At 26.5% G+C, this 13196-nt stretch overlaps 1 pseudogene; it reads right to left on the reverse strand.

Annotated features, from left to right (window-relative positions):
• Positions 1–378: 378 nt before the first annotated feature.
• Positions 379–1126, reverse strand: LOC113365481 (annotated as a pseudogene).
• Positions 1127–13196: the final 12070 nt, after the last annotated feature.

A 13196-nucleotide genomic window follows, 5' to 3' on the forward strand; every position in this document is an offset into this window, starting at 1 on the left:
AATTTTTATTTTAATTATGTTGTGCTTAAAACTCGGACTGATGAATCATTGAATTTTCGATTATATGAAAATAAACCATCATTTATTTAAGCGTTAACAAATACACTTTTTAACTTAAACCATGAATGAATTATGCTTGGAAGCATTTTAACCAGGTACGGATGCTTCACCCAAGGGTGGAAAGTGTAAGAACACAGACATCTATTTCTATTTGGATACAAATGTGAAAACAAAAGAAAAATTAAAATCGAACCAAGAAATTAGGAAGATAATGCAGGAATGCAACGTGGACTAAAAATTGTGAAAATATGTACTCTCACACCATGACTTCGATCATGAGTTATCATTCTTTAAATAATTAAAATTATTTTAACTTACTTATGAACACCAATCACCAAAGAAAAATGTTTTTTGTCCAATAAACTAATATCTGTAAAAATAAATTCAAATTTGGAAGACCCATTAGCAGCCATTATATGCAGAGCATCTGTCGTTGCTCTTAGTTTTGATATAACTGTTTTGATACTCATGTTAATATGCAGTTATATCCTATAGCTGCAATTAAATAGAACGAATTAATTAATTAAACAAAACTAATTCTGAGCATTATATACACCAAAAGGCTCACTCAAATTAACACGAGGTGTAGCATGAGAATGCCACATTAATCTGATATTTGTTATTAACAAACGTCCCTTATCTCCGCTATTTCCTTTAGAATCTTCAACAGCATCCATTCGATCTACCAATTTTTCACCGGATCTTAATTTAAGAATGCTGTGGAAATGCCCAAAATATTATGTTACAAAAGTATAATATAATTCCAATTGTAGTAATTTAAATATCAATAAAAAGTAGACTATTATGAATAGTAATAAAAATGCTCTGTGCGTAATAGTCCAAAACGGTTATAATCATTTTTTTCATTGAGATTGTTGATTATTCGAAATTAATAAATTAAATGTCAGTTTTTATTTTAACGATTTTGAAAGTAATACATATTAATTGATTAATATTAAATAAAAATATACAATGTAGGCGGTAGAGTGAATATCTACCTTACTTACGAGTAGGGAATGTCAAAACGAATTTCTCTATCCTCCCAAACTAATGCAAATTCAGTCATTTTATACAAGTATAATTATTGTTAAATATTGAAGAATATTATTCAAGAATGTCAATCGACCCTCAAAAATACAAAATATTGTTACCTTGCCAACCGATAATCTAAACATTATTTGCGCATGCTCTTGCTTTGAAAAGTTTATGCATTTATGAACTTGTTCTGTTCGTTGTTCATGAATTATGTCGATGAGTTTTTGTTATAAACATCATAATTTTTCCTAAAATTTCATTCATTTTCTATATTTGCAACGTATGGTTTTATACCTGGAATAATTTTTGCATATATATTGTTAATTGATTTTGTTATTTATAATATTTTTGTTAACATATAGGCAAATCAAGTAATAATAACAATTGTATTGTATTATTATATATATTCGTAATTATTATATTCTCAATATAAAAAACAAATGTATAACAAAATTAAATAAATTATTGAAAATTAAACCAAACTTCATAATTTTATAAAATTAAAACTGTCAATTCAACATATATTCTAATAATGAGTAAGTGTTACAAAATTGTAAAAAAATACTTATTTCATGTGGATTTTTTATGTGGAAATATAAAAAATAATGTTATTTTACTCTGAAACGTTTTTCTATCATTATTTTTCATTCAATGTTTCATCAAAATTTTGCTAATTATAATTTTACTAGCGATTAAATATAAATATATTGAAATAAAGATATATTCATCCGCAATATATCCTGTTTGTAATATATATATCTAATATCCGTCAGAAACTTTTCCTTCTCCGTTTTGCTAGTGGCTCCTTATTAGCATTCACAGAGGACATTTGCTGAACATCAGACTCGTTTGTTGGTTTTCTTTTAGGCGCAGCACCACCTAAAAAATTTTATTTTATTTTATTATAAAAGTATATAATAAAAAATTAGTATCACTAACTTATATTTTTATTTTCCTGATTAGTAAGATTTTATTACGAATAATTGGATAACTGAACTTATTATTATAATTATTATCATTAATTATTTATTTAATAAATACTTAGTTGACTTTTTCATTGAAATACTGACACTTAACTGTAATTTGAAAACAGATTGATTAGCTCGTATTTTTAAATATTTGCAGACCTAACATTTTCTATGATATCTTCTTAATAAAAACGTTGATTTACTTAGTGTATTAACAGAATTTTTAAAGATAAGTTTCAAGCTAAAATTTTTATATATCTCACAAATACCATTTCACACTTTCGCAAAAAAAACAATTTGAAATTTGCAATCCAAAATACATTTTTTTGTAAGGAACGGACAAACGGGTATAACGTGAGATATATTACCCGGTATATCACGAAGAGAGTTATCAACACATGAGTCCGTATTTTTTGCTGTTTCTGAAAGTTCGCCATCTCGAAAATATTGTTTCAAAAAAGGAGCGAGGGCCCTCTTTTTGACTGTTCTTTTGACCCTGTAATTGTAGTTTAACAAACAATATATTAATAAATAATTACATATAATAAATTTAATACAAAGAATTTGTATTATTATTTGTATTACGTCATTGATTGTTGTTTTGGTGAAACTGGTCTAAGAATTCCGAATTTATCAATTCGAGCGAATAATTCACTATGAAAATTTTCAGGAATCCCAAGCTCTCGTACCATCCCATCTAAAGAGAATTGAACACAATCTTTGCAGAAAGCCAATATTCTTCGCAAAAAGGCTAAACACTAAAAACAATACATATTATAAATACTTATAGAAGAAATTATACAATTATTATTCTATTATTTTACTTTTTTATTAATTTTTACATACGTCTCAATTTTCTTTTATTATATACGTTTTTATATACAAAATCCAGTATATCATTGTTTAATATAAATACTCACGATTCTATCATGTTTGCTGGTAAGTGCCATAATCATTTCATCGTTACAAATACGCGAATGATTATCATTGCAAATGCAACAGATGTGGATATAGTCTGCCGGAAGACGCGATAGGAATCCATAGCAAGCTCCGTGGCTCCAAAAATTGCACCCACAACATAATATCTAAAGTTTGAAGTAATAAAATAAATTCTTATGCCAAAAATCATAAAAAGAGTTTATTTATAATTATTGATAGTTTTAGGTTGTTTATAAAATAATGGATGAAAAGTTTTTTATCTGTCCGAAAAGAGGTTTATATTATTTATAATACCTTATAAGCAATGCTTAAAAGACGACTACGAGTGAAAAGATTCACCAGCATTATCTCAAAAACAAGAAAAGTATGGAATTTTTTGATGAAACTATGTTAAAGTAGAAAACATAAGTTGTGTAATCTGCCATCAATTGGTAATTATTTCTAAAGATGTAAATAATAAAAAAAATAGTAAATACAATAGTAAATTAAGTTAAAATAAGCAATTTTACAAGAGATAAAATTAAATTATTAGTAACTATGCTTATAAATATTTTGGGCAAAATACCAGATCAGGGTTATATACAATATGTTCTATGTAAAAAATACGCCCTTAAAATTTATATTTGTTATTGGTTGAATAATGGAGAATTGAACTTTGCAATATACCTCTAGCATTGAAAATAAGACATTGGAAACATTTTTTTTATAATTAGGAAATAGTTAACTGGAAATTTTACTAATCGTGATTTAATAGTTGAGGGTTGTGATAGAGTTCTTTTGGTTTAGAAGACAGTACAATTACATGTATAAAATCATTAATCTATTTAAAAAATAATTCAACAAAATAAAAATTAAAAATGATCAGTTTAAAATAATATGAAATAGCTTTTAATAAAAGACAATTTGTTGCTATAAATAATAATAATACCTTTTTTTGTTCTTAAAAAATTAAAAACTACTTGTTTTTCACTAAAGTTTCTCAAAATATTCTAGATATAAGTGAAAAATGCAAAAATTAAGCAAATTGAATTAAGTTATTTAAACTCACCATAACAGCGTGTTCATCATTGTTCTCGCAAACGCATAATATTTTCACATCTTCATATATGTTATCGCTATCTATAGTTATAAAGAAAGTTAATAATTATTTAAACCATCATAACATAAGCCATTATTATAACAATTTGTCCAATATTTCAACGAATCTAATATTTTTGAACAAATTTTTAATTTCAATTATAGAGAAGCATAGATAATAATTAACCACCTTCAAATCATATTATGAACTTCGTACCTTTGTCATTATCCATGACGACATCTGAAGGAGTAGCTTTATTTTTACTATCATAGGTATAATTGGTGTCCATAGGAGACCCCTGCACGTCCCGCTCCACAATATTAATTGTTTTATTATGGAAGTGTGTTAGATTAGTAGCTTTGCTGACTGCTGATGGAATCATTGAGCAAGAATTTGCATAGATTGGTCGGAGTTGGCGATTTGTAACCGGAGAAAACATCTACAAATATATATAATATGCATAAATATCAAAATTGGCTTTTTTCCTGTCTAGCATTTCTAAACTATATATCAATTATTTTAAACTATATCAATAAACATGGGAAAGGAAATGAAATTAAAAATTCCAATTTCTTATTAAAATTCTGCCATATATGTAAAATTTCTATTTGGCACATCATTTTTGATAGATAATGGCAATACGAATAATTGACAGTATCTCATTGCCTTTAATTAACTTCCCGTAGGGCAAATTATAGTAATCGCAAAAAAATCGAAAATGAAAATTTTTGCATTTCTCGACGTTTCAAAGGTTTCTGAATATTTTGGCATACCTTAGAAAAAATGGATGTATGTGTGTGTGTGTGTGTGTGTGTGTGCGTGTGTGTATGTATGTGCGGATACAAATTTTCGTCGACGATTTCGGGAACACCGATCAACCGATTTGAATAATTCAAAAAGCATTCGATTCGTATTGATAAGGAGACGTGCTGATTAGTTTCTGGCGAAGTCAGGTCTAGCCGTTCCAAAGATACGGGGCAAAAAGTGCCGAAAACGGTACCTCCGTTTTTAAGAGAACGGAGCGTCTGATTTGAATAATTCAAAAAACATTTTACTTGTATTGACAAGATGTAGAATTGATCAAATTTTCATGAAGGCAGGTCTAGCGGTTTTGGAGATCTAATGAAAAAAGTAAAAAAAAATGCCATTCGGCGGTTAAAAATGATCATTAGACATATGCACATCAAATTATCAGATATTTTATAGAGATTTTAACAATAAGTATACATTTTTTTTACATTTCTATGGGTTCCGTACCAATGCTTATGCGTTAGACGGCGGCGCGGCACTTGCGAGCTTTGACATTTCGTCTCTATGCAGTTCAAGCAGTGCGATTGCTTTGAAAAAAAGTTCATAATTTCCAAAATATGTCAAAATGAAGAAAACATTTTTTTCCAAAAAATTTTTTTGTTTTCAAAAAAAAATTTTTTTTCTCAAAAAAAATTTTTTTTTTTTCAAATAAAAAATTTTTTTTTCAAAAAAAAAGTTATTTTTTGTCAAATTTATAGTTTCTCAAAAATCTATTTTTTTTAAAGTAAATTTTTTTCAAAGATGTTAATCGTTTTTAAAAAAATAATAATTTTTGGTACGGGAAGTTCCAGCAATTTGCCTTAAGGCACGATGCCCTAATTGCCTTAAGACAGAACTCCACTTACAGCTAGTTTGAAATCATCTCGCCAAGAAGTTATATAACTACGTTTTTGAGCAGAAAATGTAAAATAGTGCTTTACATTAATTCATAGAGAATATTATCACTTGAATGAATTGATTTATTTAATGATGATGAAATATTTGTTTTTCATTGCAAACATATTATTATTATTATACACTAAATATTATTACTCACTAAATATTAATTATTTTTAGTTATATTTTATTATATTAATTACATATATAGTATACATATATGTACCTATTTATCTAAAAATAAGAAACTTAAAATCACGAAATATATTGTAATACCAAAACTTAATGTTCGAGAAATGTCATTTTTTAATTTCATTAAAAAGTTGCAAATTTATGTGGTTACAACATTAAAGCAAATATATGCTTACCACAGCATCAAGAGAAGTATCATGATAAATACCCATATCTTCAGTCATTGTATTTAACTGCATCATAACTTCTGGACTGTTAGATCCACCAATGACTATCATATTCTGATATATATTTATTATTGCATCAAATTTTTATAAAATATATTGACTATAATTGTAAATTTTGACTTATATTTAAAAACACTCACAGCGGCCTCCGACGTGTTGCATATATTTTCCGTTTGGGAGTTTTCCACAACTTCACAATTTTCATTTGTTTGTTTACCAGCATCCGAGGTATGAATATCTACATCTACAAACTAAAAAAAATATTTATTGAAAATATTAAAACACTACAACAGTAATATAATTCAGAAATTGAAGAACTTTTGCAATAAAAGCTATAATATTTTTAAAATTAATTACCTTAGCAATCGCTCCCATACTAATAGAGTGGTATGGCGTGAAGCATTTACCAACTTCTATATTATAAAGATCTGGTGGATACTCAAATGCTTGATATGAACAAGCCTTAAAACCAGGCGGTTGATACTCAGCAGGAGTTCCTACATAATGAATGGATTTTAAAAGTACGAGAGTATAAATCAAAATAAATACCAAAAAATAAATGAATAACAATTTTACCATCATAGTATGTTAACATCATGGCTAATGAGCAACCCTTCGGTAATTCTGGCATATTTTTTACAATTTCTAAGCAATTGTATAAACAATCAAAGATACTGCTTTCAAGTGTTTTTGGAGATATCTTGGATGAGTCGATCTTTATGAGCCTTAAATAAAATCATAAATTTTACAACTATTTTTTTATTATTACATATATTCACATATAATATATTCATGTTTGTAAATAGTGAAGTTACTTGACTACACCAAGCATAACAGAAATTAACTTTACAATTTCAATAAATCACAACTAAACTGTAAATTATTCTCAATCTGGGGTAGCTTTTATATAGATTACTTTATGTGATTATAAAAAAAAAATTGAATTACCAAGAATACTGATCAATATATTCACACAATTGGCGATAATGAAAAACAGTACCAATATAATTATGTGTTACTATGTTAGCGCTATGATAAGTCAAATTTTGTTTATTAAATTTGATCACTTTACTATAGACTCTAATAACATATAATAAATAAGTAGTTAACTAACTTAATAATAACCTAAAATAATATGTTGGGCGATGACATGAATATTGAATCATTTTTTATATTCTAGATGTATTTTATAAAAAAATATTATTATTTCTTACAAATACTAAAATGATTCACAAAATTAACTAATAATTTGAGCAATATATTTAACATTTGTCTTGGGTACCAATTTTTTAAATCGCAAAAAGTAAGTGACTTTATTTTTAAATATTTGCTAGAAGTAATAAATATTAAATACATGTAGTGTGTGTACTAAAAGGTTTATGTTATATTAAAAAATTAATAGAATGCAGATCAGTAAATTCTTTTATTTTTAAAGTAACTCAACTTAAATTCACTTAAAAAGTAATTATATTCTATTATAAATTGGTTGCAAAAAAATTTAAAAGCGCCCATTACAATACCTACACGAAATTGAATAAAAAAATTATTTTGTCTTTGTCTATATATATAATATATCTAATAACTATATCTAAAAAAGTAATATCTAAAAAACATTTTTAAAATTTTTGATTTTTTTTCCATGCTAATTCCATATCAAACTTTGATTCAATTTCGCAATATCTAAAAGATAAAATTAAAAGCTAAAATTTTTAGAGATTTTTTTTTATCAATTTGAGCCCCTGGAAGGAAGGAAATTTGAAAATGTTCATAATAAGGACCACCCTAATGTATATTTATATTTTCATTTGGTGTTAACATATGTATTAACAAAGTCTCATAACTCAAAAGGCAAAAGCTCAGAAATCAAAGGGCATAAATCAATAAAAAAACAAATTTTTCTTAAAAACTTATTTTACAATCAGGACAAGATATAACATATATGTGTACTAAGTTATAGATAACACATATATTGCACATTTACTATTTGTGATATTTTTATTGTTAGTATTCTGTAAGATATTATATAAGTTACAATCAATTATACTTGTTTATCTATGGTTACAATATTAATGTCTATATTTCTTATTGTTCTTATATCCTAATACCATGGATTGATGAATTTTCTGTTTTTAACTCTTATATTAACACATTTTTCTACTGAATGCAGGCTAGGATTATCGCCAAAACGTATGGATTGTAAAATTTTTATTTTTTTTAAATTATGGTTTTTTATTGATGGTATGCGCGATTATTATGATTTTAATACTCGAAATAATATATTGACAAAAAAAAATTAATACCCACATATATGTATATATAATAAATTTTAATTCTTACCGGCTATTGGCGAACGTTGTATTACTTTCAAAATTGCAAGCGTCACTATATTTTATTCTAAACGTATAACTTTCCAACGCTTTTCCAATGTCTTCTTGTCCGGGCGGTTGTACAGCCACAATGATATCTCGCAACTACAATAGATTATAAAAACCAAATTATATTTTGCGACATATACACATTATACATATACAATATATAATTACATATCCTTTTTTCATTGCATCAAAGCATCCTTTAACCGACTTAAGAAATCTCGTTATTTTGGGGTCTGATTTGACATTTTGCAACATATGCATCGACAAGATTCCAATTTTACGAGGGCGAAAATATTCCTTTGAATAAATCTTTCGCAGATAACATATAGCACTAATTGAAACTGCAAATAACTGTCTAGTTAAGGTCATAGAATTAGTTTCCGATTTGAAAGCTAGTTCAGGCTTCACGAGTATATTTGTGGTATTCTGTGAAAAAAACGAAAAGTATTTGAAACATTTGTAGAATTAGCTTTATGAATGCACAATAAAATAAAAACTTTACTAGACAATCTACTTCCGTTTGGGATCCTTTTAATAACGTTTTAGTACTCATTTTTAAAGTTTGTTAATAACTTTGAAACACACTTCGAAACAACTGTACGCAAAATGGCGATTACGTTGTACATCTCTCGTCGCACCACAAAATCTAAGCAGTGCAACCAACGAACTAAATGAATAATATAAAATTGACATGTATGTTCTTTTACTAACTTCTCGAATGATAAAAATTCAAACGCGGTTTTAGTTTTTTTATTGACAAGTCGCGATTCGCTCAGAGCGTGACTGCAGCGCCCATGCAGCGCCGGAATAAATATGAACTAATTAAGGCTATTAGTGTGTGGTTTTTATGGGTTTTATATGTTTGTTAAAGAAAAAAGATATTAAATAATTGTTATAAATAATAATAAACATTATACAATAATAATGTGAACGCTCAATGTTTATTGAAATTATTAAATTTACTTCAACGCACTTAAAACATAGTTAAGTGTGTTGATTAATTTAATAAAGAAATGCAGTAAACATTTTTAAGGTTAAGTGCCTTAAAGCTTATGTCATGAGCTCGGAATAGTTCTTGATAAAAACAATATAATAATGATAAAAATATTTTAACAATAGAATAAGTAAATAATAAATTAATTTACTCACTTTTTTATTATTTTTGGTCAAACTAAAGACTTAGACATTATTATAAAGACATGATTTAGGCATTATTATAAAGACAAGACCCATCAAATAAAATTGCAGGAAAAAAAGCGACTTTAACTTTTCGAGTCTTGTAAATTGAAGGAAATATTGTTGACAAGTAGGTTGGGCTCAATACCTCGTCCGATTCACTGCAAATGCGATCATAGGGCTTGGGAACCCACGGTGATCCATCAACACTACAAATATATATTTTGCATTATTTCAGCATTGTATTAATTAAACTGATTGTAAAATAAACATTTTACGCTATGTGATAACTTTTATTTTTCTTTTAATCATAAAATTACATTTATTATATAATAACATGTAATTAATAGATAGATAATAGTTATACATAATCAATATACAATATATAAATATATATTTATCATTATTACAGCCTTGTATTAATTACATTGTTTGCAAAACAATTTTTTCTAGTAAGCATTAAATTTTGATAAAATAACAATTTATTGACTTATAATTTTTTTTTTGCTAAACATAACAATTTTACAAATATTCATAGTACTCCGAATTGAATTTTTATAACAATAAGGTTATGATACTTACTTTATTCTTCTAACCGCGATCCACTTTTCCCGTTGATTTTCTTTCCACTTATCTGTAGGAAATGTATAGAATTTGCAGTCACTTTTTCTGCTCTTATTTCTACAACCCACTACACAACAGCTTTGGTGGCTCATTTTTAATTATCTTATTTAAATTTGAAATAAACAAATATTGTATGTGTTTTTCTTTAAAATTTCTGTCATAATGACCTACTTTAATGCTCAAAGTAGCCACAACGAACGCTTCGGTCGATTTGACTTCCCCTTCCATGCCTTCGCACATAGCCAATTAGGTAACTACACAATTAATTTTTGTCGTTTTTAATAAGAAAGTTCGATTGATTTTGTAAATTATAATTTTTTAATTGATTCGATCTTTTTCCTTGTCATTGGATTGTATTAATTAACTTATTGTAAAAAATATAAATTGTTCGTTCTAATTCATTTACTAATTTAACAGATTTGAACTATGTATCTCCATAAAAAATAATTATCTGCAACTGTTATTTTGTAAAAAATGATGCGTGTGATTACATTTATTTCTTTTCATTATGTTATCAGAAAGTAATATACTATAGGTAATTATCAAAATTTAAATATTTGTGCTAATTGTAAAGAAGTTAAAATATAAACCAAACGTTAATTTAGTAGACATATAAAATAACTAGTGGTATAATCGAAGATACTACTTTCAAGTGTTTTTGAAAATATTATGAACTAGCTGTAAGTGGAATTCTGTCTTAAGGCAATTAAGGCATTGTGCCTTAAGGTAAATTGCTGGAACTTCTCGTACCAAAAATTATTTTTTATAAATATATACGTTCATATAGTAGCACATAAAATTAAACTATTTAAACGAGCGAAACATGTGTCGCTCGCAAACCAGTTTCGAGGAAATGTTATGCTTTTTATATGGTGGTCTGCCTTGCAAAACTCTATCAAATCGATATACAATATTATTTAAATTTAACATTTAAATAAATTTTACTGGTTAATATATTTCAGGTTTTGTTTTCTATACAACTTTTCATTATCTTTTATATAAGATTGTGTAATTTAAGATTTTGGGTACATGATTTGTCGCCTCCTCAAAAATTGCATTTCGCTTAAAATCTATAATTGTTACTTTCATAAAACACGAACATTATGGATTAAAAAATTGCATATAATGAAGTTTTGAAACGAAAATCGCGCTCCTGATAAAAACATTTGCAAGTTTTTGTTATTTAATTATAGTTCTATATTGCTGTAATTTTTGCTGTGATATATTTATAATTGAAGTATTTATTTCAGGAGTGTACTAATTAATTATTGTTATTCTGCAAGATATGATGTTCCACAATTTATTATTGTTCCAATTAATTCTTTTTCGAAGTATAACTCATATTTATTTTTACACTAACATGCTTTGTTACAAAGAAACACTCTCTTGATATGTTTTTGTTTGCGTTTTGTGCATTAATTACTTGTGTGTTTTGTGAAGAAGAGTCAAATTGGAACTCGAAGCGTATGGATCTAAAAATGTATTTTAAGAAACATATCTTAGTTTTCTTCCTTTTCATTATCTGGACAGACGACTGTTAAAAAGTTTGTGTTATCTATAAAAGAATTTCTTGGAGGGCGTAACATCAAGCATAGAGCGGTGTAAGGTATTCGATACAAATTGGGAACATTTAAAACATATTGGTAATTTTCGTAGAGGAAGGGAGTATCAGTTCGCTTATTAATACTAAGTTTGTCTAAGAAAATAAAAGTCGATTCCGCATATCGTCTTTGTGAGACTTTCGACTCATGATAAAGAACCTTTGCGTCATAAAAATTGAACGTATGGTTGTTTAGTTTTAAATGTTCTGTGATCATCGTTTATCGTGTTGTTTTGAACGTTTAATAATGTTCTGTTGTTTCGCCAATATACCCCCTAAACAATTTTACATTGCCGTTAGATTGCAGTTATATAACATCTGTTACCTGTTACATTGCGGCAACCTTATCAAATGCATTGCCTGAAGGTAACTATTTCCGCATCATGTGCGTTACATTGTGAAGTTGCGGTAACTTACGGTAACATACATATGCAATATAGATATGCGTTACATTGTGAAGTTGCGGTAACTTACGGTAATGTACCTATGCGATATGAATCAGCACTTTTTGCAATGCTTTTAATTTATGCGAAAATAAGTGATTTTCTATAAAAAAAAAGATTTACTCATATTTCATTGTATTTATTATTTAAAATTAATATTTTACAATAAACAAAGTAGCAACAAATATTTTATACTAAATAGAACAGTAACAAATATTTCATAGTAAACAAAATAGCAACAAATATTTTATAACAAATAGCAACAAATATTTTGTACTAAACAAAACAGTAACAAATATTTTATAACAAATAAATAGCAACAAATATTTTGAACTGAACAAAACAGTAATAAGTATTTTATAACAAACAAATAGCAACAAATATTTGTTGCTATTGTTTGTTATAAAATATTTTGTACTAAACAAAACAGTTTTTATAACAAACAAATAGCAACAAATATTTTGAACTAAACAAAACAGTAATAAGTATTTTATAACAAACAAATAGCAACAAATATTTGTTATAAAATATTTTGTACTAAACAAAACAGTAACAAATATTTTATAACAAACAAATAGCAACAAATATTTTGAACTAAACAAAACAATAATAAGTATTTTATAACAAACAAATAGCAACAAATATTTTACACTAAACAGAACAGTAATAAGTATTTTATACTAAACAAAATAGCAGCAAATATTTTATACTAAACAGAATAGTAACAAATATTTTATAAAAAGAATAACATTATAATAAAGAAAATAGCAACAAATATTTTATACTATATAGA

This window comes from Ctenocephalides felis, unplaced genomic scaffold, assembly GCF_003426905.1.
Source record: "Ctenocephalides felis isolate EL2017-DRISC unplaced genomic scaffold, ASM342690v1 CF-g0.4_SCAFFOLD_00469, whole genome shotgun sequence".
NCBI lineage: Eukaryota > Metazoa > Arthropoda > Insecta > Siphonaptera > Pulicidae > Ctenocephalides > Ctenocephalides felis.